The sequence below is a fragment of the Camellia sinensis genome, unplaced genomic scaffold (assembly GCF_055761805.1).
Source record: "Camellia sinensis isolate YWXY unplaced genomic scaffold, ASM5576180v1 Unanchor4, whole genome shotgun sequence".
Classification (NCBI taxonomy): Eukaryota; Viridiplantae; Streptophyta; class Magnoliopsida; order Ericales; family Theaceae; genus Camellia; species Camellia sinensis.
In genome coordinates, this window is record NW_028129277.1 from 7,389,145 (window position 1) to 7,414,630 (window position 25,486).

The following is a 25,486-nucleotide window of genomic DNA, read 5'->3' on the forward strand; positions in this document are numbered from 1 at the left end:
TTTACATATCTGCCACTGTGCAGGAGAATCCGTATAGGTGTTCGAGTGTTAGAACCGTAATGCGCAAGAAATGGTATGTAAACCCCGTATTTACATATCTGCCACTGTGCAGAAGAATCCGTATAGGTGTTCGAGTGTTCGAACCGTATTGCGCAAGAAATGGTACGGAAACCCTGTATTTACATATCTGCCACTGTGCAGGAGAATCCGTATAGGTGTTCGAGTGTTAGAACCGTAATGCGCAAGAAATGGTATGTAAACCCCGTATTTACATATCTGCCACTGTGCAGGAGAATCCGTATAGGTGTTCGAGTGTTCGAACCGTATTGCGCCAGAAATGGTACGGAAACACCGTATTTACATATCTGCCACTGTGCAGGACAATCCGTATAGGTGTTCGAGTGTTCGAACCGTAATGCGCAAGAAATGGTACGGAAACCCCGTATTTACATATCTGCCACTGTGTAGGGGAATCCGTATAGGTGTTCGAGTGTTCGAACCGTAATGCGCAAGAAATGGTATGTAAACCCCGTATTTACATATCTGCCACTGTGCAGGAGAATCCGTATAGGTGTTCGAGTGTTCGAACCGTAATGCGCAAGAAATTGTACGGAAACCCCGTATTTACGTATCTGCTACTGTGCAGGACAATCCGTATAGGTGTTCGAGTGTTCGAACCGTAATGCGCAAGAAATGGTATCTAAACCCCGTATTTACATATCTGCCACTGTGCAGGAGAATCCATATAGGTGTTCGAGTGTTCGAACCGTAATGCGCAAGAAATGGTACGGAAACCCCTTATTTACATATCTGCCACTGTGCAGGAGAATCTGTATAGGTGTTCGAGTGTTCGAACCGTAATGCGCAAGAAATGGTATGGAAACCCCGTATTTACATATCTGCCACTGTGCAGGAGAATCCGTATAGGTTTTCGAGTGTTCGAACCGTAATGCGCAAGATATGGTATGTAAACCCCGTATTTACATATCTGCCACTGTGCAGGAGAATCCGTATAGGTGTTCGAGTGTTCGAACCGTATTGCGCAAGAAATGGTACGGAAACCCCGTATTTACTTATCTGCCACTGTGCAGGACAATCCGTATAGGTGTTCGAGTGTTCGAACCGTAATGCGCAAGAAATGGTACGGAAACCCCGTATTTACATATCTGCCACTGTGCAGGACAATCCGTATAGGTGTTCGAGTGTTCGAACCGTAATGCGCAAGAAATGGTACGGAAACCCCGTATTTACATATCTGCCACTGTGCAGGAGAATCCGTATAGGTGTTCGAGTGTTCGAACCGTAATGCGCAAGAAATGGTATGTAAACCCCGTATTTACATATCTGCCACTCTACAAGAGAATCCGTATAGGAGTTCGAGTGTTCGAACCGTAATGCGCAAGAAATGGTACGGAAACCCCGTATTTACATATCTGCCACTGTGCAGGAGAATCCGTATAGGTGTTCGAGTGTTCGAACCGTAATGCGCAAGAAATGGTACGGAAACCCCGTATTTACATATCTGCCACTGTGCAGGAGAATCCGTATAGGAGTTCGAGTGTTCGAACCGTAATGCGCAAGAAATGGTATGTAAACCCCGTATTTACATATCTGCCACTGTACAAGAGAATCCGTATAGGTGTTCGAGTGTTCGAACCGTAATGCGCAAGAAATGGTACGGAAACCCCGTATTTACATATCTGCCACTGTGCTGGAGAATCCGTATAGGTGCTCGAGTGTTAGAACCGTAATGCGCAAGAAATGGTATGTAAACCCCGTATTTACATATCCACCACTGTGCAGAAGAATCCGTATAGGTGTTCGAGTGTTCGAACCGTATTGCGCAAGAAATGGTACGGAAACCCTGTATTTACATATCTGCCACTGTGCAGGAGAATCCGTATAGGTGTTCGAGTGTTAGAACCGTAATGCGCAAGAAATGGTATGTAAACCCCGTATTTACATATCTGCCACTGTGCAGGAGAATCCGTATAGGTGTTCGAGTGTTCGAACCGTATTGCGCCAGAAATGGTACGGAAACACCGTATTTACATATCTGCCACTGTGCAGGACAATCCGTATAGGTGTTCGAGTGTTCGAACCGTAATGCGCAAGAAATGGTACGGAAACCCCGTATTTACATATCTGCCACTGTGTAGGGGAATCCGTATAGGTGTTCGAGTGTTCGAACCGTAATGCGCAAGAAATGGTATGTAAACCCCGTATTTACATATCTGCCACTGTGCAGGAGAATCCGTATAGGTGTTCGAGTGTTCGAACCGTAATGCGCAAGAAATGGTACGGAAACCCCGTACTTACGTATCTGCTACTGTGCAAGACAATCCGTATAGTTGTTCGAGTGTTCGAACCGTAATGCGCAAAAAATGGTACGGAAACCCCGTATTTACATATCTGCCACTGTGCAGGAGAATCCGTATAGGTGTTCGAGTGTTCTAACCGTAATGCGCAAGAAATGGTATCTAAACCCCGTATTTACATATCTGCCACTGTGCAGGAGAATCCATATAGGTGTTCGAGTGTTCGAACCGTAATGCGCAAGAAATGGTACGGAAACCCCTTATTTACATATCTGCCACTGTGCAGGAGAATCTGTATAGGTGTTCGAGTGTTCGAACCGTAATGCGCAAGAAATGGTATGGAAACCCCGTATTTACATATCTGCCACTGTGCAGGAGAATCCGTATAGGTTTTCGAGTGTTCGAACCGTAATGCGCAAGAAATGGTATGTAAACCCTGTATTTACATATCTGCCACTGTGCAGGAGAATCCGTATAGGTGTTCGAGTGTTCGAACCGTATTGCGCAAGAAATGGTACGGAAACCCCGTATTTACAAATCTGCCACTGTGCAGGACAATCCGTATAGGTGTTCGAGTGTTCGAACCGTAACGCGCAAGAAATGGTACGGAAACCCCGTATTTACATATCTGCCACTGTGTAGGAGAATCCGTATAGGTGTTCGAGTGTTCGAACCGTAATGCGCAAGAAATGGTACGGAAACCCCGTATTTACATATCTGCCACTGTGCAGGAGAATCCGTATAGGTGTTCGAGTGTTAGAACCATAATGCGCAAGAAATGGTATGTAAACCCCGTATTTACATATCTGCCACTGTGCACGAGAATCCGTATAGGTGTTCGAGTGTTCCAACCGTATTGCGCAAGAAATGGTACGGAAACCCTGTATTTACATATCTGCAACTGTGCAGGAGAATCCGTATAGGTGTTCGAGTGTTAGAACCGTAATGCGCAAGAAATGGTATGTAAACCCCGTATTTACATATCTGCCACTGTGTAGGAGAGTCCGTATAGGTGTTCGAGTGTTCGAACCGTATTGCGCCAGAAATGGTACGGAAACCCCGTATTTACATATCTGCCACTGTGCAGGACAATCCGTATAGGTGTTCGAGTGTTCGAACCGTAATGCGCAAGAAATGGTACGGAAACCCCGTATTTACATATCTGCCACTCTGCAGGGGAATCCGTATAGGTGTTCGAGTGTTCGAACCGTAATGCGCAAGAAATGGTATGTAAACCCCGTATTTACATATCTGCCACTGTACAAGAGAATCCGTGTAGGTGTTCGAGTGTTCGAACCGTAATGCGCAAGAAATGGTACGGAAACCCCGTATTTACATATCTGCCACTGTGCAGGAGAATCCGTATAGGTGTTCGAGTGTTCGAACCGTAATGCGCAAGAAATGGTACGGAAACCCCGTATTTACATATCTGCCACTGTGCAGGAGAATCCGTAAAGGTGTTCGAGTTTTCGAACCGTAATGCGCAAGAAATGGTATCTAAACCCCGTATTTACATATCTGCCACTGTGCAGGAGAATCCATATAGGTGTTCGAGTGTTCGAACCGTAATGCGCAAGAAATGGTATGGAAACCCCGTATTTACATATCTGCCACTGTGCAGGAGAATCCGTATAGGTGTTCGAGTGTTAGAACCGTAATGCGCAAGAAATGGTATGTAAACCCCGTATTTACATATCTGCCACTGTGCAGAAGAATCCGTATAGGTGTTCGAGTGTTCGAACCGTATTGCGCAAGAAATGGTACGGAAACCCTGTATTTACATATCTGCCACTGTGCAGGAGAATCCGTATAGGTGTTCGAGTGTTAGAACCGTAATGCGCAAGAAATGGTATGTAAACCCCGTATTTACATATCTGCCACTGTGCAGGAGAATCCGTATAGGTGTTCGAGTGTTCGAACCGTATTGCGCCAGAAATGGTACGGAAACACCGTATTTACATATCTGCCACTGTGCAGGACAATCCGTATAGGTGTTCGAGTGTTCGAACCGTAATGCGCAAGAAATGGTACGGAAACCCCGTATTTACATATCTGCCACTGTGTAGGGGAATCCGTATAGGTGTTCGAGTGTTCGAACCGTAATGCGCAAGAAATGGTATGTAAACCCCGTATTTACATATCTGCCACTGTGCAGGAGAATCCGTATAGGTGTTCGAGTGTTCGAACCGTAATGCGCAAGAAATTGTACGGAAACCCCGTATTTACGTATCTGCTACTGTGCAGGACAATCCGTATAGGTGTTCGAGTGTTCGAACCGTAATGCGCAAGAAATGGTATCTAAACCCCGTATTTACATATCTGCCACTGTGCAGGAGAATCCATATAGGTGTTCGAGTGTTCGAACCGTAATGCGCAAGAAATGGTACGGAAACCCCTTATTTACATATCTGCCACTGTGCAGGAGAATCTGTATAGGTGTTCGAGTGTTCGAACCGTAATGCGCAAGAAATGGTATGGAAACCCCGTATTTACATATCTGCCAATGTGCAGGAGAATCCGTATAGGTTTTCGAGTGTTCGAACCGTAATGCGCAAGATATGGTATGTAAACCCCGTATTTACATATCTGCCACTGTGCAGGAGAATCCGTATAGGTGTTCGAGTGTTCGAACCGTATTGCGCAAGAAATGGTACGGAAACCCCGTATTTACTTATCTGCCACTGTGCAGGACAATCCGTATAGGTGTTCGAGTGTTCGAACCGTAATGCGCAAGAAATGGTACGGAAACCCCGTATTTACATATCTGCCACTGTGCAGGACAATCCGTATAGGTGTTCGAGTGTTCGAACCGTAATGCGCAAGAAATGGTACGGAAACCCCGTATTTACATATCTGCCACTGTGCAGGAGAATCCGTATAGGTGTTCGAGTGTTCGAACCGTAATGCGCAAGAAATGGTACGGAAACCCCGTATTTACATATCTGCCACTGTGCAGGAGAATCCGTATAGGTGTTCGAGTGTTAGAACCGTAATGCGCAAGAAATGGTATGTAAACCCCGTATTTACATATCTGCCACTGTGCACGAGAATCCGTATAGGTGTTCGAGTGTTCGAACCGTATTGCGCAAGAAATGGTACGGAAACCCTGTATTTACATATTTGCCACTGTGCAGGAGAATCCGTATAGGTGTTCGTGTGTTAGAACCGTAATGCGCAAGAAATGGTATGTAAACCCCGTATTTACATATCTGCCACTGTGTAGGAGAATCCGTATAGGTGTTCGAGTGTTCGAAACGTATTGCGCCAGAAATGGTACGGAAACCCCCTATTTACATATCTGCCACTGTGCAGGACAATCCGTATAGGTGTTCGAGTGTTCGAACCGTAATGCGCAAGAAATGGTACGGAAACCCCGTATTTACATATCTGCCACTGTGCTGGGGAATCCGTATAGGTGTTCGAGTGTTCGAACCGTAATGCGCAAGAAATGGTATGTAAACCCCGTATTTACATATCTGCCACTATACAAGAGAATCCGTATAGGAGTTCGAGTGTTCGAACCGTAATGCGCAAGAAATGGTACGGAAACCCCGTATTTACATATCTGCCACTGTGCAGGAGAATCCGTATAGGTGTTCGAGTGTTCGAACCGTAATGCGCAAGAAATGGTACGGAAACCCCGTATTTACATATCTGCCACTGTGCAGGAGAATCCGTATAGGAGTTCGAGTGTTCGAACCGTAATGCGCAAGAAATGGTATGTAAACCCCGTATTTACATATCTGCCACTGTACAAGAGAATCCGTATAGGTGTTCGAGTGTTCGAACCGTAATGCGCAAGAAATGGTACGGAAACCCCGTATTTACATATCTGCCACTGTGCTGGAGAATCCGTATAGGTGCTCGAGTGTTAGAACCGTAATGCGCAAGAAATGGTATGTAAACCCCGTATTTACATATCCACCACTGTGTAGAAGAATCCGTATAGGTGTTCGAGTGTTCGAACCGTATTGCGCAAGAAATGGTACGGAAACCCTGTATTTACATATCTGCCACTGTGCAGGAGAATCCGTATAGGTGTTCGAGTGTTAGAACCGTAATGCGCAAGAAATGGTATGTAAACCCCGTATTTACATATCTGCCACTGTGCAGGAGAATCCGTATAGGTGTTCGAGTGTTCGAACCGTATTGCGCCAGAAATGGTACGGAAACACCGTATTTACATATCTGCCACTGTGCAGGACAATCCGTATAGGTGTTCGAGTGTTCGAACCGTAATGCGCAAGAAATGGTACGGAAACCCCGTATTTACATATCTGCCACTGTGTAGGGGAATCCGTATAGGTGTTCGAGTGTTCGAACCGTAATGCGCAAGAAATGGTATGTAAACCCTGTATTTACATATCTGCCACTGTGCAGGAGAATCCGTATAGGTGTTCGAGTGTTCGAACCGTAATGCGCAAGAAATGGTACGGAAACCCCGTATTTACGTATCTGCTACTGTGCAAGACAATCCGTATAGCTGTTCGAGTGTTCGAACCGTAATGCGCAAAAAATGGTACGGAAACCCCGTATTTACATATCTGCCACTGTGCAGGAGAATCCGTATAGGTGTTCGAGTGTTCTAACCGTAATGCGCAAGAAATGGTATCTAAACCCCGTATTTACATATCAGCCACTGTGCAGGAGAATCCATATAGGTGTTCGAGTGTTCGAACCGTAATGCGCAAGAAATGGTACGGAAACCCCTTATTTACATATCTGCCACTGTGCGGGAGAATCTGTATAGGTGTTCGAGTGTTCGAACCGTAATGCGCAAGAAATGGTATGGAAACCCCGTATTTACATATCTGCCACTGTGCAGGAGAATCCGTATAGGTTTTCGAGTGTTCGAACCGTAATGCGCAAGAAATGGTACGGAAACCCCGTATTTACATATCTGCCACTGTGTAGGGGAATCCGTATAGGTGTTCGAGTGTTCGAACCGTAATGCGCAAGAAATGGTATGTAAACCCCGTATTTACATATCTGCCACTGTGCAGGAGAATCCGTATAGGTGTTCGAGTGTTCGAACCGTAATGCGCAAGAAATTGTACGGAAACCCCGTATTTACGTATCTGCTACTGTGCAGGACAATCCGTATAGGTGTTCGAGTGTTCGAACCGTAATGCGCAAGAAATGGTATCTAAACCCCGTATTTACATATCTGCCACTGTGCAGGAGAATCCATATAGGTGTTCGAGTGTTCGAACCGTAATGCGCAAGAAATGGTACGGAAACCCCTTATTTACATATCTGCCACTGTGCAGGAGAATCTGTATAGGTGTTCGAGTGTTCGAACCGTAATGCGCAAGAAATGGTATGGAAACCCCGTATTTACATATCTGCCACTGTGCAGGAGAATCCGTATAGGTTTTCGAGTGTTCGAACCGTAATGCGCAAGATATGGTATGTAAACCCCGTATTTACATATCTGCCACTGTGCAGGAGAATCCGTATAGGTGTTCGAGTGTTCGAACCGTATTGCGCAAGAAATGGTACGGAAACCCCGTATTTACTTATCTGCCACTGTGCAGGACAATCCGTATAGGTGTTCGAGTGTTCGAACCGTAATGCGCAAGAAATGGTACGGAAACCCCGTATTTACATATCTGCCACTGTGCAGGACAATCCGTATAGGTGTTCGAGTGTTCGAACCGTAATGCGCAAGAAATGGTACGGAAACCCCGTATTTACATATCTACCACTGTGCAGGAGAATCCGTATAGGTGTTCGAGTGTTCGAACCGTAATGCGCAAGAAATGGTACGGAAACCCCGTATTTACATATCTGCCACTGTGCAGGAGAATCCGTATAGGTGTTCGAGTGTTAGAACCGTAATGCGCAAGAAATGGTATGTAAACCCCGTATTTACATATCTGCCACTGTGCACGAGAATCCGTATAGGTGTTCGAGTGTTCGAACCGTATTGCGCAAGAAATGGTACGGAAACCCTGTATTTACATATTTGCCACTGTGCAGGAGAATCCGTATAGGTGTTCGTGTGTTAGAACCGTAATGCGCAAGAAATGGTATGTAAACCCCGTATTTACATATCTGCCACTGTGTAGGAGAATCCGTATAGGTGTTCGAGTGTTCGAAACGTATTGCGCCAGAAATGGTACGGAAACCCCCTATTTACATATCTGCCACTGTGCAGGACAATCCGTATAGGTGTTCGAGTGTTCGAACCGTAATGCGCAAGAAATGGTACGGAAACCCCGTATTTACATATCTGCCACTGTGCTGGGGAATTCGTATAGGTGTTCGAGTGTTCGAACCGTAATGCGCAAGAAATGGTATGTAAACCCCGTATTTACATATCTGCCACTATACAAGAGAATCCGTATAGGAGTTCGAGTGTTCGAACCGTAATGCGCAAGAAATGGTACGGAAACCCCGTATTTACATATCTGCCACTGTGCAGGAGAATCCGTATAGGTGTTCGAGTGTTCGAACCGTAATGCGCAAGAAATGGTACGGAAACCCCGTATTTACATATCTGCCACTGTGCAGGAGAATCCGTATAGGAGTTCGAGTGTTCGAACCGTAATGCGCAAGAAATGGTATGTAAACCCCGTATTTACATATCTGCCACTGTACAAGAGAATCCGTATAGGTGTTCGAGTGTTCGAACCGTAATGCGCAAGAAATGGTACGGAAACCCCGTATTTACATATCTGCCACTGTGCTGGAGAATCCGTATAGGTGCTCGAGTGTTAGAACCGTAATGCGCAAGAAATGGTATGTAAACCCTGTATTTACATATCCACCACTGTGCAGAAGAATCCGTATAGGTGTTCGAGTGTTCGAACCGTATTGCGCAAGAAATGGTACGGAAACCCTGTATTTACATATCTGCCACTGTGCAGGAGAATCCGTATAGGTGTTCGAGTGTTAGAACCGTAATGCGCAAGAAATGGTATGTAAACCCCGTATTTACATATCTGCCACTGTGCAGGAGAATCCGTATAGGTGTTCGAGTGTTCGAACCGTATTGCGCCAGAAATGGTACGGAAACACCGTATTTACATATCTGCCACTGTGCAGGACAATCCGTATAGGTGTTCGAGTGTTCGAACCGTAATGCGCAAGAAATGGTACGGAAACCCCGTATTTACATATCTGCCACTGTGTAAGGGAATCCGTATAGGTGTTCGAGTGTTCGAACCGTAATGCGCAAGAAATGGTATGTAAACCCCGTATTTACATATCTGCCACTGTGCAGGAGAATCCGTATAGGTGTTCGAGTGTTCGAACCGTAATGCGCAAGAAATGGTACGGAAACCCCGTATTTACGTATCTGCTACTGTGCAAGACAATCCGTATAGCTGTTCGAGTGTTCGAACCGTAATGCGCAAAAAATGGTACGGAAACCCCGTATTTACATATCTGCCACTGTGCAGGAGAATCCGTATAGGTGTTCGAGTGTTCTAACCGTAATGCGCAAGAAATGGTATCTAAACCCCGTATTTACATATCAGCCACTGTGCAGGAGAATCCATATAGGTGTTCGAGTGTTCGAACCGTAATGCGCAAGAAATGGTACGGAAACCCCTTATTTACATATCTGCCACTGTGCAGGAGAATCTGTATAGGTGTTCGAGTGTTCGAACCGTAATGCGCAAGAAATGGTATGGAAACCCCGTATTTACATATCTGCCACTGTGCAGGAGAATCCGTATAGGTTTTCGAGTGTTCGAACCGTAATGCGCAAGAAATGGTATGTAAACCCTGTATTTACATATCTGCCACTGTGCAGGAGAATCCGTATAGGTGTTCGAGTGTTCGAACCGTATTGCGCAAGAAATGGTACGGAAACCCCGTATTTACAAATCTGCCACTGTGCAGGACAATCCGTATAGGTGTTCGAGTGTTCGAACCGTAACGCGCAAGAAATGGTACGGATACCCCGTATTTACATATCTGCCACTGTGCAGGAGAATCCGTATAGGTGTTCGAGTGTTCGAACCGTAATGCGCAAGAAATGGTACGGAAACCCCGTATTTACATATCTGCCACTGTGCAGGAGAATCCGTATAGGTGTTCGAGTGTTAGAACCATAATGCGCAAGAAATGGTATGTAAACCCCGTATTTACATATCTGCCACTGTGCACGAGAATCCGTATAGGTGTTCGAGTGTTCGAACCGTATTGCGCAAGAAATGGTACGGAAACCCTGTATTTACATATCTGCCACTGTGCAGGAGAATCCGTATAGGTGTTCGAGTGTTAGAACCGTAATGCGCAAGAAATGGTATGTAAACCCCGTATTTACATATCTGCCACTGTGTAGGAGAGTCCGTATAGGTGTTCGAGTGTTCGAACCGTATTGCGCCAGAAATGGTACGGAAACCCCGTATTTACATATCTGCCACTGTGCAGGACAATCCGTATAGGTGTTCGAGTGTTCGAACCGTAATGCGCAAGAAATGGTACGGAAACCCCGTATTTACATATCTGCCACTGTGCAGGGGAATCCGTATAGGTGTTCGAGTGTTCGAACCGTAATGCGCAAGAAATGGTATGTAAACCCCGTATTTACATATCTGCCACTGTACAAGAGAATCCGTATAGGTGTTCGAGTGTTCGAACCGTAATGCGCAAGAAATGGTACGGAAACCCCGTATTTACATATCTGCCACTGTGCAGGAGAATCCGTATAGGTGTTCGAGTGTTCGAACCGTAATGCGCAAGAAATGGTACGGAAACCCCGTATTTACATATCTGCCACTGTGCAGGAGAATCCGTAAAGGTGTTCGAGTTTTCGAACCGTAATGCGCAAGAAATGGTATCTAAACCCCGTATTTACATATCTGCCACTGTGCAGGAGAATCCATATAGGTGTTCGAGTGTTCGAACCGTAATGCGCAAGAAATGGTATGGAAACCCCGTATTTACATATCTGCCACTGTGCAGGAGAATCCGTATAGGTGTTCGAGTGTTAGAACCGTAATGCGCAAGAAATGGTATGTAAACCCCGTATTTACATATCTGCCACTGTGCAGAAGAATCCGTATAGGTGTTCGAGTGTTCGAACCGTATTGCGCAAGAAATGGTACGGAAACCCTGTATTTACATATCTGCCACTGTGCAGGAGAATCCGTATAGGTGTTCGAGTGTTAGAACCGTAATGCGCAAGAAATGGTATGTAAACCCCGTATTTACATATCTGCCACTGTGCAGGAGAATCCGTATAGGTGTTCGAGTGTTCGAACCGTATTGCGCCAGAAATGGTACGGAAACACCGTATTTACATATCTGCCACTGTGCAGGACAATCCGTATAGGTGTTCGAGTGTTCGAACCGTAATGCGCAAGAAATGGTACGGAAACCCCGTATTTACATATCTGCCACTGTGTAGGGGAATCCGTATAGGTGTTCGAGTGTTCGAACCGTAATGCGCAAGAAATGGTATGTAAACCCCGTATTTACATATCTGCCACTGTGCAGGAGAATCCGTATAGGTGTTCGAGTGTTCGAACCGTAATGCGCAAGAAATTGTACAGAAACCCCGTATTTACGTATCTGCTACTGTGCAGGACAATCCGTATAGGTGTTCGAGTGTTCGAACCGTAATGCGCAAGAAATGGTATCTAAACCCCGTATTTACATATCTGCCACTGTGCAGGAGAATCCATATAGGTGTTCGAGTGTTCGAACCGTAATGCGCAAGAAATGGTACGGAAACCCCTTATTTACATATCTGCCACTGTGCAGGAGAATCTGTATAGGTGTTCGAGTGTTCGAACCGTAATGCGCAAGAAATGGTATGGAAACCCCGTATTTACATATCTGCCACTGTGCAGGAGAATCCGTATAGGTTTTCGAGTGTTCGAACCGTAATGCGCAAGAAATGGTATGTAAACCCCGTATTTACATATCTGCCACTGTGCAGGAGAATCCGTATAGGTGTTCGAGTGTTCGAACCGTATTGCGCAAGAAATGGTACGGAAACCCCGTATTTACAAATCTGCCACTGTGCAGGACAATCCGTATAGGTGTTCGAGTGTTCGAACCGTAATGCGCAAGAAATGGTACGGAAACCCCGTATTTACATATCTGCCACTGTGCAGGAGAATCCGTATAGGTGTTCGAGTGTTCGAACCGTAATGCGCAAGAAATGGTACGGAAACCCCGTATTTACATATCTGCCACTGTGCAGGAGAATCCGTATAGGTGTTCGAGTGTTAGAACCTTAATGCGCAAGAAATGGTATGTAAACCCCGTATTTACATATCTGCCACTGTGCACGAGAATCCGTATAGGTGTTCGAGTGTTCGAACCGTATTGCGCAAGAAATGGTACGGAAACCCTGTATTTACATATCTGCCACTGTGCAGGAGAATCCGTATAGGTTTTCGAGTGTTAGAACCGTAATGCGCAAGAAATGGTATGTAAACCCCGTATTTACATATCTGCCACTGTGTAGGAGAGTCCGTATAGGTGTTCGAGTGTTCGAACCGTATTGCGCCAGAAATGGTACGGAAAGAACGTATTTACATATCTGCCACTGTGCAGGACAATCCGTATAGGTGTTCGAGTGTTCGAACCGTAATGCGCAAGAAATGGTACGGAAACCCCGTATTTACATATCTGCCACTGTGCAGGGGAATCCGTATAGGTGTTCGAGTGTTCGAACCGTAATGCGCAAGAAATGGTATGTAAACCCCGTATTTACATATCTGCCACTGTACAAGAGAATCCGTATAGGTGTTCGAGTGTTCGAACCGTAATGCGCAAGAAATGGTACGGAAACCCCGTATTTACATATCTGCCACTGTGCAGGAGAATCCGTATAGGTGTTCGAGTGTTCGAACCGTAATGCGCAAAAAATGGTACGGAAACCCCGTATTTACATATCTGCCACTGTGCAGGAGAATCCGTATAGGAGTTCGAGTGTTCGAACCGTAATGCGCAAGAAATGGTATGTAAACCCCGTATTTACATATCTGCCACTGTACAAGAGAATCCGTATAGGTGTTCGAGTGTTCGAACCGTAATGCGCAAGAAATGGTACGGAAACCCCGTATTTACATATCTGCCACTGTGCTGGAGAATCCGTATAGGTGCTCGAGTGTTAGAACCGTAATGCGCAAGAAATGGTATGTAAACCCCGTATTTACATATCCACCACTGTGCAGAAGAATCCGTATAGGTGTTCGAGTGTTCGAACCGTATTGCGCAAGAAATGGTACGGAAACCCTGTATTTACATATCTGCCACTGTGCAGGAGAATCCGTATAGGTGTTCGAGTGTTAGAACCGTAATGCGCAAGAAATGGTATGTAAACCCCGTATTTACATATCTGCCACTGTGCAGGAGAATCCGTATAGGTGTTCGAGTGTTCGAACCGTATTGCGCCAGAAATGGTACGGAAACACCGTATTTACATATCTGCCACTGTGCAGGACAATCCGTATAGGTGTTCGAGTGTTCGAACCGTAATGCGCAAGAAATGGTACGGAAACCCCGTATTTACATATCTGCCACTGTGTAGGGGAATCCGTATAGGTGTTCGAGTGTTCGAACCGTAATGCGCAAGAAATTGTACAGAAACCCCGTATTTACGTATCTGCTACTGTGCAGGACAATCCGTATAGGTGTTCGAGTGTTCGAACCGTAATGCGCAAGAAATGGTATCTAAACCCCGTATTTACATATCTGCCACTGTGCAGCAGAATCCATATAGGTGTTCGAGTGTTCGAACCGTAATGCGCAAGAAATGGTACGGAAACCCCTTATTTACATATCTGCCACTGTGCAGGAGAATCTGTATAGGTGTTCGAGTGTTCGAACCGTAATGCGCAAGAAATGGTATGGAAACCCCGTATTTACATATCTGCCACTGTGCAGGAGAATCCGTATAGGTTTTCGAGTGTTCGAACCGTAATGCGCAAGAAATGGTATGTAAACCCCGTATTTACATATCTGCCACTGTGCAGGAGAATCCGTATAGGTGTTCGAGTGTTCGAACCGTATTGCGCAAGAAATGGTACGGAAACCCCGTATTTACAAATCTGCCACTGTGCAGGACAATCCGTATAGGTGTTCGAGTGTTCGAACCGTAATGCGCAAGAAATGGTACGGAAACCCCGTATTTACATATCTGCCACTGTGCAGGAGAATCCGTATAGGTGTTCGAGTGTTCGAACCGTAATGCGCAAGAAATGGTACGGAAACCCCGTATTTACATATCTGCCACTGTGCAGGAGAATCCGTATAGGTGTTCGAGTGTTAGAACCTTAATGCGCAAGAAATGGTATGTAAACCCCGTATTTACATATCTGCCACTGTGCACGAGAATCCGTATAGGTGTTCGAGTGTTCGAACCGTATTGCGCAAGAAATGGTACGGAAACCCTGCATTTACATATCTGCCACTGTGCAGGAGAATCCGTATAGGTTTTCGAGTGTTAGAACCGTAATGCGCAAGAAATGGTATGTAAACCCCGTATTTACATATCTGCCACTGTGTAGGAGAGTCCGTATAGGTGTTCGAGTGTTCGAACCGTATTGCGCCAGAAATGGTACGGAAACAACGTATTTACATATCTGCCACTGTGCAGGACAATCCGTATAGGTGTTCGAGTGTTCGAACCGTAATGCGCAAGAAATGGTACGGAAACCCCGTATTTACATATCTGCCACTGTGCAGGGGAATCCGTATAGGTGTTCGAGTGTTCGAACCGTAATGCGCAAGAAATGGTATGTGAACCCCGTATTTACATATCTGCCACTGTACAAGAGAATCCGTATAGGTGTTCGAGTGTTCGAACCGTAATGCGCAAGAAATGGTACGGAAACCCCGTATTTACATATCTGCCACTGTGCAGGAGAATCCGTATAGGTGTTCGAGTGTTCGAACCGTAATGCGCAAAAAATGGTACGGAAACCCCGTATTTACATATCTGCCACTGTGCAGGAGAATCCGTATAGGAGTTCGAGTGTTCGAACCGTAATGCGCAAGAAATGGTATGTAAACCCCGTATTTACATATCTGCCACTGTACAAGAGAATCCGTATAGGTGTTCGAGTGTTCGAACCGTAATGCGCAAGAAATGGTACGGAAACCCCGTATTTACATATCTGCCACTGTGCTGGAGAATCCGTATAGGTGCTCGAGTGTTAGAACCGTAATGCGCAAGAAATGGTATGTAAACCCCGTATTTACATATCCACCACTGTGCAGAAGAATCCGTATAGGTGTTCGAGTGTTCGAACCGTATTGCGCAAGAAATGGTACGGAAACCCTGTATTTACATATCTGCCACTGTGCAGGAGAATCCGTATAGGTGTTCGAGTGTTAGAACCGTAATGCGCAAGAAATGGTATGTAAACCCCGTATTTACATATCTGCCACTGTGCAGGAGAATCCGTATAGGTGTTCGAGTGTTCGAACCGTATTGCGCCAGAAATGGTACGGAAACACCGTATTTACATATCTGCCACTGTGCAGGACAATCCGTATAGGTGTTCGAGTGTTCGAACCGTAATGCGCAAGAAATGGTACGGAAACCCCGTATTTACATATCTGCCACTGTGTAGGGGAATCCGTATAGGTGTTCGAGTGTTCGAACCGTAATGCGCAAGAAATGGTATGTAAACCCCGTATTTACATATCTGCCACTGTGCAGGAGAATCCGTATAGGTGTTCGAGTGTTCGAACCGTAATGCGCAAGAAATGGTACGGAAACCCCGTATTTACGTATCTGCTACTGTGCAAGACAATCCGTATAGCTGTTCGAGTGTTCGAACCGTAATGCGCAAAAAATGGTACGGAAACCCCGTATTTACATATCTGCCACTGTGCAGGAGAATCCGTATAGGTGTTCGAGTGTTCTAACCGTAATGCGCAAGAAATGGTATCTAAACCCCGTATTTACATATCAGCCACTGTGCAGGAGAATCCATATAGGTGTTCGAGTGTTCGAACCGTAATGCGCAAGAAATGGTACGGAAACCCCTTATTTACATATCTGCCACTGTGCAGGAGAATCTGTATAGGTGTTCGAGTGTTCGAACCGTAATGCGCAAGAAATGGTATGGAAACCCCGTATTTACATATCTGCCACTGTGCAGGAGAATCCGTATAGGTTTTCGAGTGTTCGAACCGTAATGCGCAAGAAATGGTATGTAAACCCTGTATTTACATATCTGCCACTGTGCAGGAGAATCCGTATAGGTGTTCGAGTGTTCGAACCGTATTGCGCAAGAAATGGTACGGAAACCCCGTATTTACAAATCTGCCACTGTGCAGGACAATCCGTATAGGTGTTCGAGTGTTCGAACCGTAACGCGCAAGAAATGGTACGGATACCCCGTATTTACATATCTGCCACTGTGCAGGAGAATCCGTATAGGTGTTCGAGTGTTCGAACCGTAATGCGCAAGAAATGGTACGGAAACCCCGTATTTACATATCTGCCACTGTGCAGGAGAATCCGTATAGGTGTTCGAGTGTTAGAACCATAATGCGCAAGAAATGGTATGTAAACCCCGTATTTACATATCTGCCACTGTGCACGAGAATCCGTATAGGTGTTCGAGTGTTCGAACCGTATTGCGCAAGAAATGGTACGGAAACCCTGTATTTACATATCTGCCACTGTGCAGGAGAATCCGTATAGGTGTTCGAGTGTTAGAACCGTAATGCGCAAGAAATGGTATGTAAACCCCGTATTTACATATCTGCCACTGTGTAGGAGAGTCCGTATAGGTGTTCGAGTGTTCGAACCGTATTGCGCCAGAAATGGTACGGAAACCCCGTATTTACATATCTGCCACTGTGCAGGACAATCCGTATAGGTGTTCGAGTGTTCGAACCGTAATGCGCAAGAAATGGTACGGAAACCCCGTATTTACATATCTGCCACTGTGCAGGGGAATCCGTATAGGTGTTCGAGTGTTCGAACCGTAATGCGCAAGAAATGGTATGTAAACCCCGTATTTACATATCTGCCACTGTACAAGAGAATCCGTATAGGTGTTCGAGTGTTCGAACCGTAATGCGCAAGAAATGGTACGGAAACCCCGTATTTACATATCTGCCACTGTGCAGGAGAATCCGTATAGGTGTTCGAGTGTTCGAACCGTAATGCGCAAGAAATGGTACGGAAACCCCGTATTTACATATCTGCCACTGTGCAGGAGAATCCGTAAAGGTGTTCGAGTTTTCGAACCGTAATGCGCAAGAAATGGTATCTAAACCCCGTATTTACATATCTGCCACTGTGCAGGAGAATCCATATAGGTGTTCGAGTGTTCGAACCGTAATGCGCAAGAAATGGTATGGAAACCCCGTATTTACATATCTGCCACTGTGCAGGAGAATCCGTATAGGTGTTCGAGTGTTAGAACCGTAATGCGCAAGAAATGGTATGTAAACCCCGTATTTACATATCTGCCACTGTGCAGAAGAATCCGTATAGGTGTTCGAGTGTTCGAACCGTATTGCGCAAGAAATGGTACGGAAACCCTGTATTTACATATCTGCCACTGTGCAGGAGAATCCGTATAGGTGTTCGAGTGTTAGAACCGTAATGCGCAAGAAATGGTATGTAAACCCCGTATTTACATATCTGCCACTGTGCAGGAGAATCCGTATAGGTGTTCGAGTGTTCGAACCGTATTGCGCCAGAAATGGTACGGAAACACCGTATTTACATATCTGCCACTGTGCAGGACAATCCGTATAGGTGTTCGAGTGTTCGAACCGTAATGCGCAAGAAATGGTACGGAAACCCCGTATTTACATATCTGCCACTGTGTAGGGGAATCCGTATAGGTGTTCGAGTGTTCGAACCGTAATGCGCAAGAAATGGTATGTAAACCCCGTATTTACATATCTGCCACTGTGCAGGAGAATCCGTATAGGTGTTCGAGTGTTCGAACCGTAATGCGCAAGAAATTGTACAGAAACCCCGTATTTACGTATCTGCTACTGTGCAGGACAATCCGTATAGGTGTTCGAGTGTTCGAACCGTAATGCGCAAGAAATGGTATCTAAACCCCGTATTTACATATCTGCCACTGTGCAGGAGAATCCATATAGGTGTTCGAGTGTTCGAACCGTAATGCGCAAGAAATGGTACGGAAACCCCTTATTTACATATCTGCCACTGTGCAGGAGAATCTGTATAGGTGTTCGAGTGTTCGAACCGTAATGCGCAAGAAATGGTATGGAAACCCCGTATTTACATATCTGCCACTGTGCAGGAGAATCCGTATAGGTTTTCGAGTGTTCGAACCGTAATGCGCAAGAAATGGTATGTAAACCCCGTATTTACATATCTGCCACTGTGCAGGAGAATCCGTATAGGTGTTCGAGTGTTCGAACCGTATTGCGCAAGAAATGGTACGGAAACCCCGTATTTACAAATCTGCCACTGTGCAGGACAATCCGTATAGGTGTTCGAGTGTTCGAACCGTAATGCGCAAGAAATGGTACGGAAACCCCGTATTTACATATCTGCCACTGTGCAGGAGAATCCGTATAGGTGTTCGAGTGTTCGAACCGTAATGCGCAAGAAATGGTACGGAAACCCCGTATTTACATATCTGCCACTGTGCAGGAGAATCCGTATAGGTGTTCGAGTGTTAGAACCTTAATGCGCAAGAAATGGTATGTAAACCCCGTATTTACATATCTGCCACTGTGCACGAGAATCCGTATAGGTGTTCGAGTGTTCGAACCGTATTGCGCAAGAAATGGTACGGAAACCCTGTATTTACATATCTGCCACTGTGCAGGAGAATCCGTATAGGTTTTCGAGTGTTAGAACCGTAATGCGCAAGAAATGGTATGTAAACCCCGTATTTACATATCTGCCACTGTGTAGGAGAGTCCGTATAGGTGTTCGAGTGTTCGAACCGTATTGCGCCAGAAATGGTACGGAAACAACGTATTTACATATCTGCCACTGTGCAGGACAATCCGTATAGGTGTTCGAGTGTTCGAACCGTAATGCGCAAGAAATGGTACGGAAACCCCGTATTTACATATCTGCCACTGTGCAGGGGAATCCGTATAGGTGTTCGAGTGTTCGAACCGTAATGCGCAAGAAATGGTATGTAAACCCCGTATTTACATATCTGCCACTGTACAAGAGAATCCGTATAGGTGTTCGAGTGTTCGAACCGTAATGCGCAAGAAATGGTACGGAAACCCCGTATTTACATATCTGCCACTGTGCAGGAGAATCCGTATAGGTGTTCGAGTGTTCGAACCGTAATGCGCAAAAAATGGTACGGAAACCCCGTAATTACATATCTGCCACTGTGCAGGACAATCCGTATAGGTGTTCGAGTGTTCGAACCGTAATGCGCAAGAAATGGTACGGAAACCCCGTATTTACATATCTGCCACTGTGCAGGAGAATCTGTATAGGTGTTCGAGTGTTCGAACCGTAATGCGCAAGAAATGGCACGGAAACCCCGTATTTACATATCTGCCACTGTGCAGGAGAATCCATATAGGTGTTCGAGTGTTAGAACCGTAATGCGCAAGAAATGGTATGTAAACCCCGTATTTACATATCTGCCACTGTGCAGAAGAATCCGTATAGGTGTTCGAGTGTTCGAACCGTATTGCGCAAGAAATGGTACGGAAACCCTGTATTTACATATCTGCCACTGTGCAGGAGAATCCGTATAGGTGTTCGAGTGTTAGAACCGTAATGCGCAAGAAATGGTATGTAAACCCCGTATTTACATATCTGCCACTGTGCAGGAGAATCCGTATAGGTGTTCGAGTGTTCGAACCGTATTGCGCCAGAAATGGTACGGAAACCCCGTATTCACATATCTGCCACTGTGCAGGACAATCCGTATAGGTGTTCAAGTGTTCGAACCGTAATGCGCAAGAAATGGTACGGAAACCCCGTATTTACATATCTGCCACTGTGCAGGGGAATCCGTATAGGTGTTCGAGTGTTCGAACCGTAATGCGCAAGAAATGGTATGTAAACCCCGTATTTACATATCTGCCACTGTGCAGGAGAATCCGTATAGGTGTTCGAGTGTTCGAACCGTAATGCGCAAGAAATGGTACGGAAACCCCGTATTTACGTATCTGCCACTGTGCAGGAGAATCCGTATAGGTGTTCGAGTGTTAGAACCGTAATGCGCAAAAAATGGTACGGAAACCCCGTATTTACATATCTGCCACTGTGCAGAAGAATCCGTATAGGTGTTCGACTGTTCGAACCGTATTGCGCAAGAAATGGTACGGAAACCCTGTATTTACATATCTGCCACTGTGCAGGAGAATCCGTATAGGTGTTCGAGTGTTAGAACCGTAATGCGCAAGAAATGGTATGTAAACCCCGTATTTACATATCTGCCACTGTGCAGGAGAATCAGTATAGGTGTTCGAGTGTTCGAACCGTATTGCGCCAGAAATGGTACGGAAACCCCGTATTTACATATCTGCCACTGTGCAGGACAATCCGTATAGGTGTTCGAGTGTTCAAACCGTAATGCGCAAGAAATGGTACGGAAACCCCGTATTTACATATCTGCCACTGTGTAGGGGAATCCGTATAGGTGTTCGAGTGTTCGAACCGTAATGCGCAAGAAATGGTATGTAAACCCCGTATTTACATATCTGCCACTGTGCAGGAGAATCCGTATAGGTGTTCGAGTGTTCGAACCGTAATGCGCAAGAAATGGTACGGAAACCCCGTATTTACGTATCTGCCACTGTGCAGGAGAATCCGTATAGGTGTTCGAGTGTTCGAACCGTAATGCGCAAGAAATGGTATGGAAACCCCGTATTTACATATCTGCCACTGTGCAGGAGAATCCGTATAGGTTTTCGAGTGTTCGAACCGTAATGCGCAAGAAATGGTATGTAAACCCCGTATTTACATATCTGCCACTGTGCAGGAGAATCCGTATAGGTGTTCGAGTGTTCGAACCGTATTGCGCAAGAAATGGTACGGAAACCCCGTATTTACAAATCTGCCACTGTGTAGGACAATCCGTATAGGTGTTCGAGTGTTCGAACCGTAATGCGCAAGAAATGGTACGGAAACCCCGTATTTACATATCTGCCACTGTGCAGGAGAATCCGTATAGGTGTTCGAGTGTTCGAACCGTAATGCGCAAGAAATGGTACGGAAACCCCGTATTTACATATCTGCCACTGTGCAGGAGAATCCGTATAGGTGTTCGAGTGTTAGAACCTTAATGCGCAAGAAATGGTATGTAAACCCCGTATTTACGTATCTGCCACTGTGCACGAGAATCCGTATAGGTGTTCGAGTGTTCGAACCGTATTGCGCAAGAAATGGTACGGAAACCCTGTATTTACATATCTGCCACTGTGCAGGAGAATCCGTATAGGTGTTCGAGTGTTAGAACCGTAATGCGCAAGAAATGGTATGTAAACCCCGTATTTACATATCTGCCACTGTATAGGAGAGTCTGTATAGGTGTTCGAGTGTTCGAACCGTATTGCGCCAGAAATGGTACGGAAACAACGTATTTACATATCTGCCACTGTGCAGGACAATCCGTATAGGTGTTCGAGTGTTCGAACCATAATGCGCAAGAAATGGTACGGAAACCCCGTATTTACATATCTGCCACTGTGCAGGGGAATCCGTATAGGTGTTCGAGTGTTCGAACCGTAATGCGCAAGAAATGGTATGTAAACCCCGTATTTACATATCTGCCACTGTACAAGAGAATCCGTATAGGTGTTCGAGTGTTCGAACCGTAATGCGCAAGAAATGGTACGGAAACCCCGTATTTACATATCTGCCACTATGCAGGAGAATCCGTATAGGTGTTCGAGTGTTCTAACCGTAATGCGCAAAAAATGGTACGGAAACCCCGTATTTACATATCTGCCACTGTGCAGGACAATCCGTGTAGGTGTTCGAGTGTTCGAACCGTAATGCGCAAGAAATGGTACGGAAACCCCGTATTTACATATCTGCCACTGTGCAGGAGAATCCGTATAGGTGTTCGAGTGTTCGAACCGTAATGCGCAAGAAATGGCACGGAAACCCCGTATTTACATATCTGCCACTGTGCAGGAGAATCCGTATAGGTGTTCGAGTGTTAGAACCGTAATGCGCAAGAAATGGTATGTAAACCCCGTATTTACATATCTGCCACTGTGCAGAAGAATCCGTATAGGTGTTCGAGTGTTCGAACCGTATTGCGCAAGAAATGGTACGGAAACCCTGTATTTACATATCTGCCACTGTGCAGGAGAATCCGTATAGGTGTTCGAGTGTTAGAACCGTAATGCGCAAGAAATGGTATGTAAACCCCGTATTTACATATCTGCCACTGTGCAGGAGAATCCGTATAGGTGTTCGAGTGTTCGAACCGTATTGCGCCAGAAATGGTACGGAAACCCCGTATTCATATATCTGCCACTGTGCAGGACAATCCGTATAGGTGTTCGAGTGTTCGAACCGTAATGCGCAAGAAATGGTACGGAAACCCCGTATTTACATATCTGCCACTGTGCAGGGGAATCCGTATAGGTGTTCGAGTGTTCGAACCGCAATGCGCAAGAAATGGTATGTAAACCCCGTATTTACATATCTGCCACTGTGCAGGAGAATCCGTATAGGTGTTCGAGTGTTCGAACCGTAATGCGCAAGAAATGGTACGGAAACCCCGTATTTACGTATCTGCCACTGTGCAGTAGAATCCGTATAGGTGTTCGAGTGTTCGAACCGTAATGCGCAAAAAATGGTACGGAAACCCCGTATTTACATATCTGCCACTGTGCAGGAGAATCCGTATAGGTGTTCGAGTGTTCGAACCGTAATGCGCAAGAAATGGAATCTAAACCCCGTATTTACATATCTGCCACTGTGCAGGAGAATCCATATAGGTGTTCGAGTGTTCGAACCGTAATGCGCAAGAAATGGTACGAAAACCCTGTATTTACATATCTGCCACTATGCAGGAGAATCTGTATAGGTGTTCGAGTGTTCGAACCGTAATGCGCAAGAAATGGTATGGAAACCCCGTATTTACATATCTGCCACTGTGCAGGAGAATCCGTATAGGTTTTCGAGTGTTCGAACCGTAATGCGCAAGAAATGGTATGTAAACCCCGTATTTACATATCTGCCACCGTGCAGGAGAATCCGTATAGGTGTTCGAGTGTTCGAACCGTATTGCGCAAGAAATGGTACGGAAACCCCGTATTTACATATCTGCCACTGTGCAGGACAATCCGTATAGGTGTTCGAGTGTTCGAACCGTAATGCGCAAGAAATGGTACGGAAACCCCGTATTTACATATCTGCCACTGTGCAGGAGAATCCGTATAGGTGTTCGAGTGTTCGAACCGTAATGCGCAAGAAATGGCACGGAAACCCCGTATTTACATATCTGCCACTGTGCAGGAGAATCCGTATAGGTGTTCGAGTGTTAGAACCGTAATGCGCAAGAAATGGTATGTAAACCCCGTATTTACATATCTGCCACTGTGCAGAAGAATCCGTATAGGTGTTCGAGTGTTCGAACCGTATTGCGCAAGAAATGGTACGGAAACCCCGTATTTACATATCTGCGACTGTGCAGGAGAATCCGTATAGGTGTTCGAGTGTTCGAACCGTAATGCGCAAAAAATGGTACGGAAACCCCGTATTTACATATCTGCCACTGTGCAGGAGAATCCGTATAGGTGTTCGAGTGTTCGAACCGTAATGCGCAAGAAATGGTATCTAAACCCCGTATTTACATATCTGCCACTGTGCAGGAGAATCCATATAGGTGTTCGAGTGTTCGAACCGTAATGCGCAAGAAATGGTACGAAAACCCCGTGTTTACATATCTGCCACTATGCAGGAGAATCTGTATAGGTGTTCGAGTGTTCGAACCGTAATGCGCAAGAAATGGTATGGAAACCCCGTATTTACATATCTGCCACTGTGCAGGAGAATCCGTATAGGTTTTCGAGTGTTCGAACCGTAATGCGCAAGAAATGGTATGTAAACCCCGTATTTACATATCTGCCACCGTGCAGGAGAATCCGTATAGGTGTTCGAGTGTTCGAACCGTATTGCGCAAGAAATGGTACGGAAACCCCGTATTTACATATCTGCCACTGTGCAGGACAATCCGTATAGGTGTTCGAGTGTTCGAACCGTAATGCGCAAGAAATGGTACGGAAACCCCGTATTTACATATCTGCCACTGTGCAGGAGAATCCGTATAGGTGTTCGAGTGTTCGAACCGTAATGCGCAAGAAATGGCACGGAAACCCCGTATTTACATATCTGCCACTGTGCAGGAGAATCCGTATAGGTGTTCGAGTGTTAGAACCGTAATGCGCAAGAAATGGTATGTAAACCCCGTATTTACATATCTGCCACTGTGCAGAAGAATCCGTATAGGTGTTCGAGTGTTCGAACCGTATTGCGCAAGAAATGGTACGGAAACCCCGTATTTACATATCTGCCACTGTGCAGGAGAATCCGTATAGGTGTTCGAGTGTTCGAACCGTAATGCGCAAGAAATGGTACGGAAACCCCGTATTTACGTATCTGCCACTGTGCAGGAGAATCCGTATAGGTGTTCGAGTGTTCCAACCGTAATGCGCAAAAAATGGTACGGAAACCCCGTATTTACATATCTGCCACTGTGCAGGAGAATCCGTATAGGTGTTCGAGTGTTCGAACCGTAATGCGCAGGAAATGGTATCTAAACCCGTATTTACATATCTGCCACTGTGCAGGAGAATCCATATAGGTGTTCGAGTGTTCGAACCGTAATGCGCAAGAAATGGTACGAAAACCCTGTATTTACATATCTGCCACTATGCAGGAGAATCTGTATAGGTGTTCGAGTGTTCGAACCGTAATGCGCAAGAAATGGCACGGAAACCCCGTATTTACATATCTGCCACTGTGCAGGAGAATCCGTATAGCTGTTCGAGTGTTAGAACCGTAATGCGCAAGAAATGGTATGTAAACCCCGTATTTACATATCTGCCACTGTGCAGAAGAATCCGTATAGGTGTTCGAGTGATCGAACCGTATTGCGCAAGAAATGGTACGGAAACCCTGTATTTACATATCTGCCACTGTGCAGGAGAATCCGTATAGGTGTTCGAGTGTTAGAACCGTAATGCGCAAGAAATGGTATGTAAACCCCGTATTTACATATCTGCCACTGTGCAGGAGAATCCGT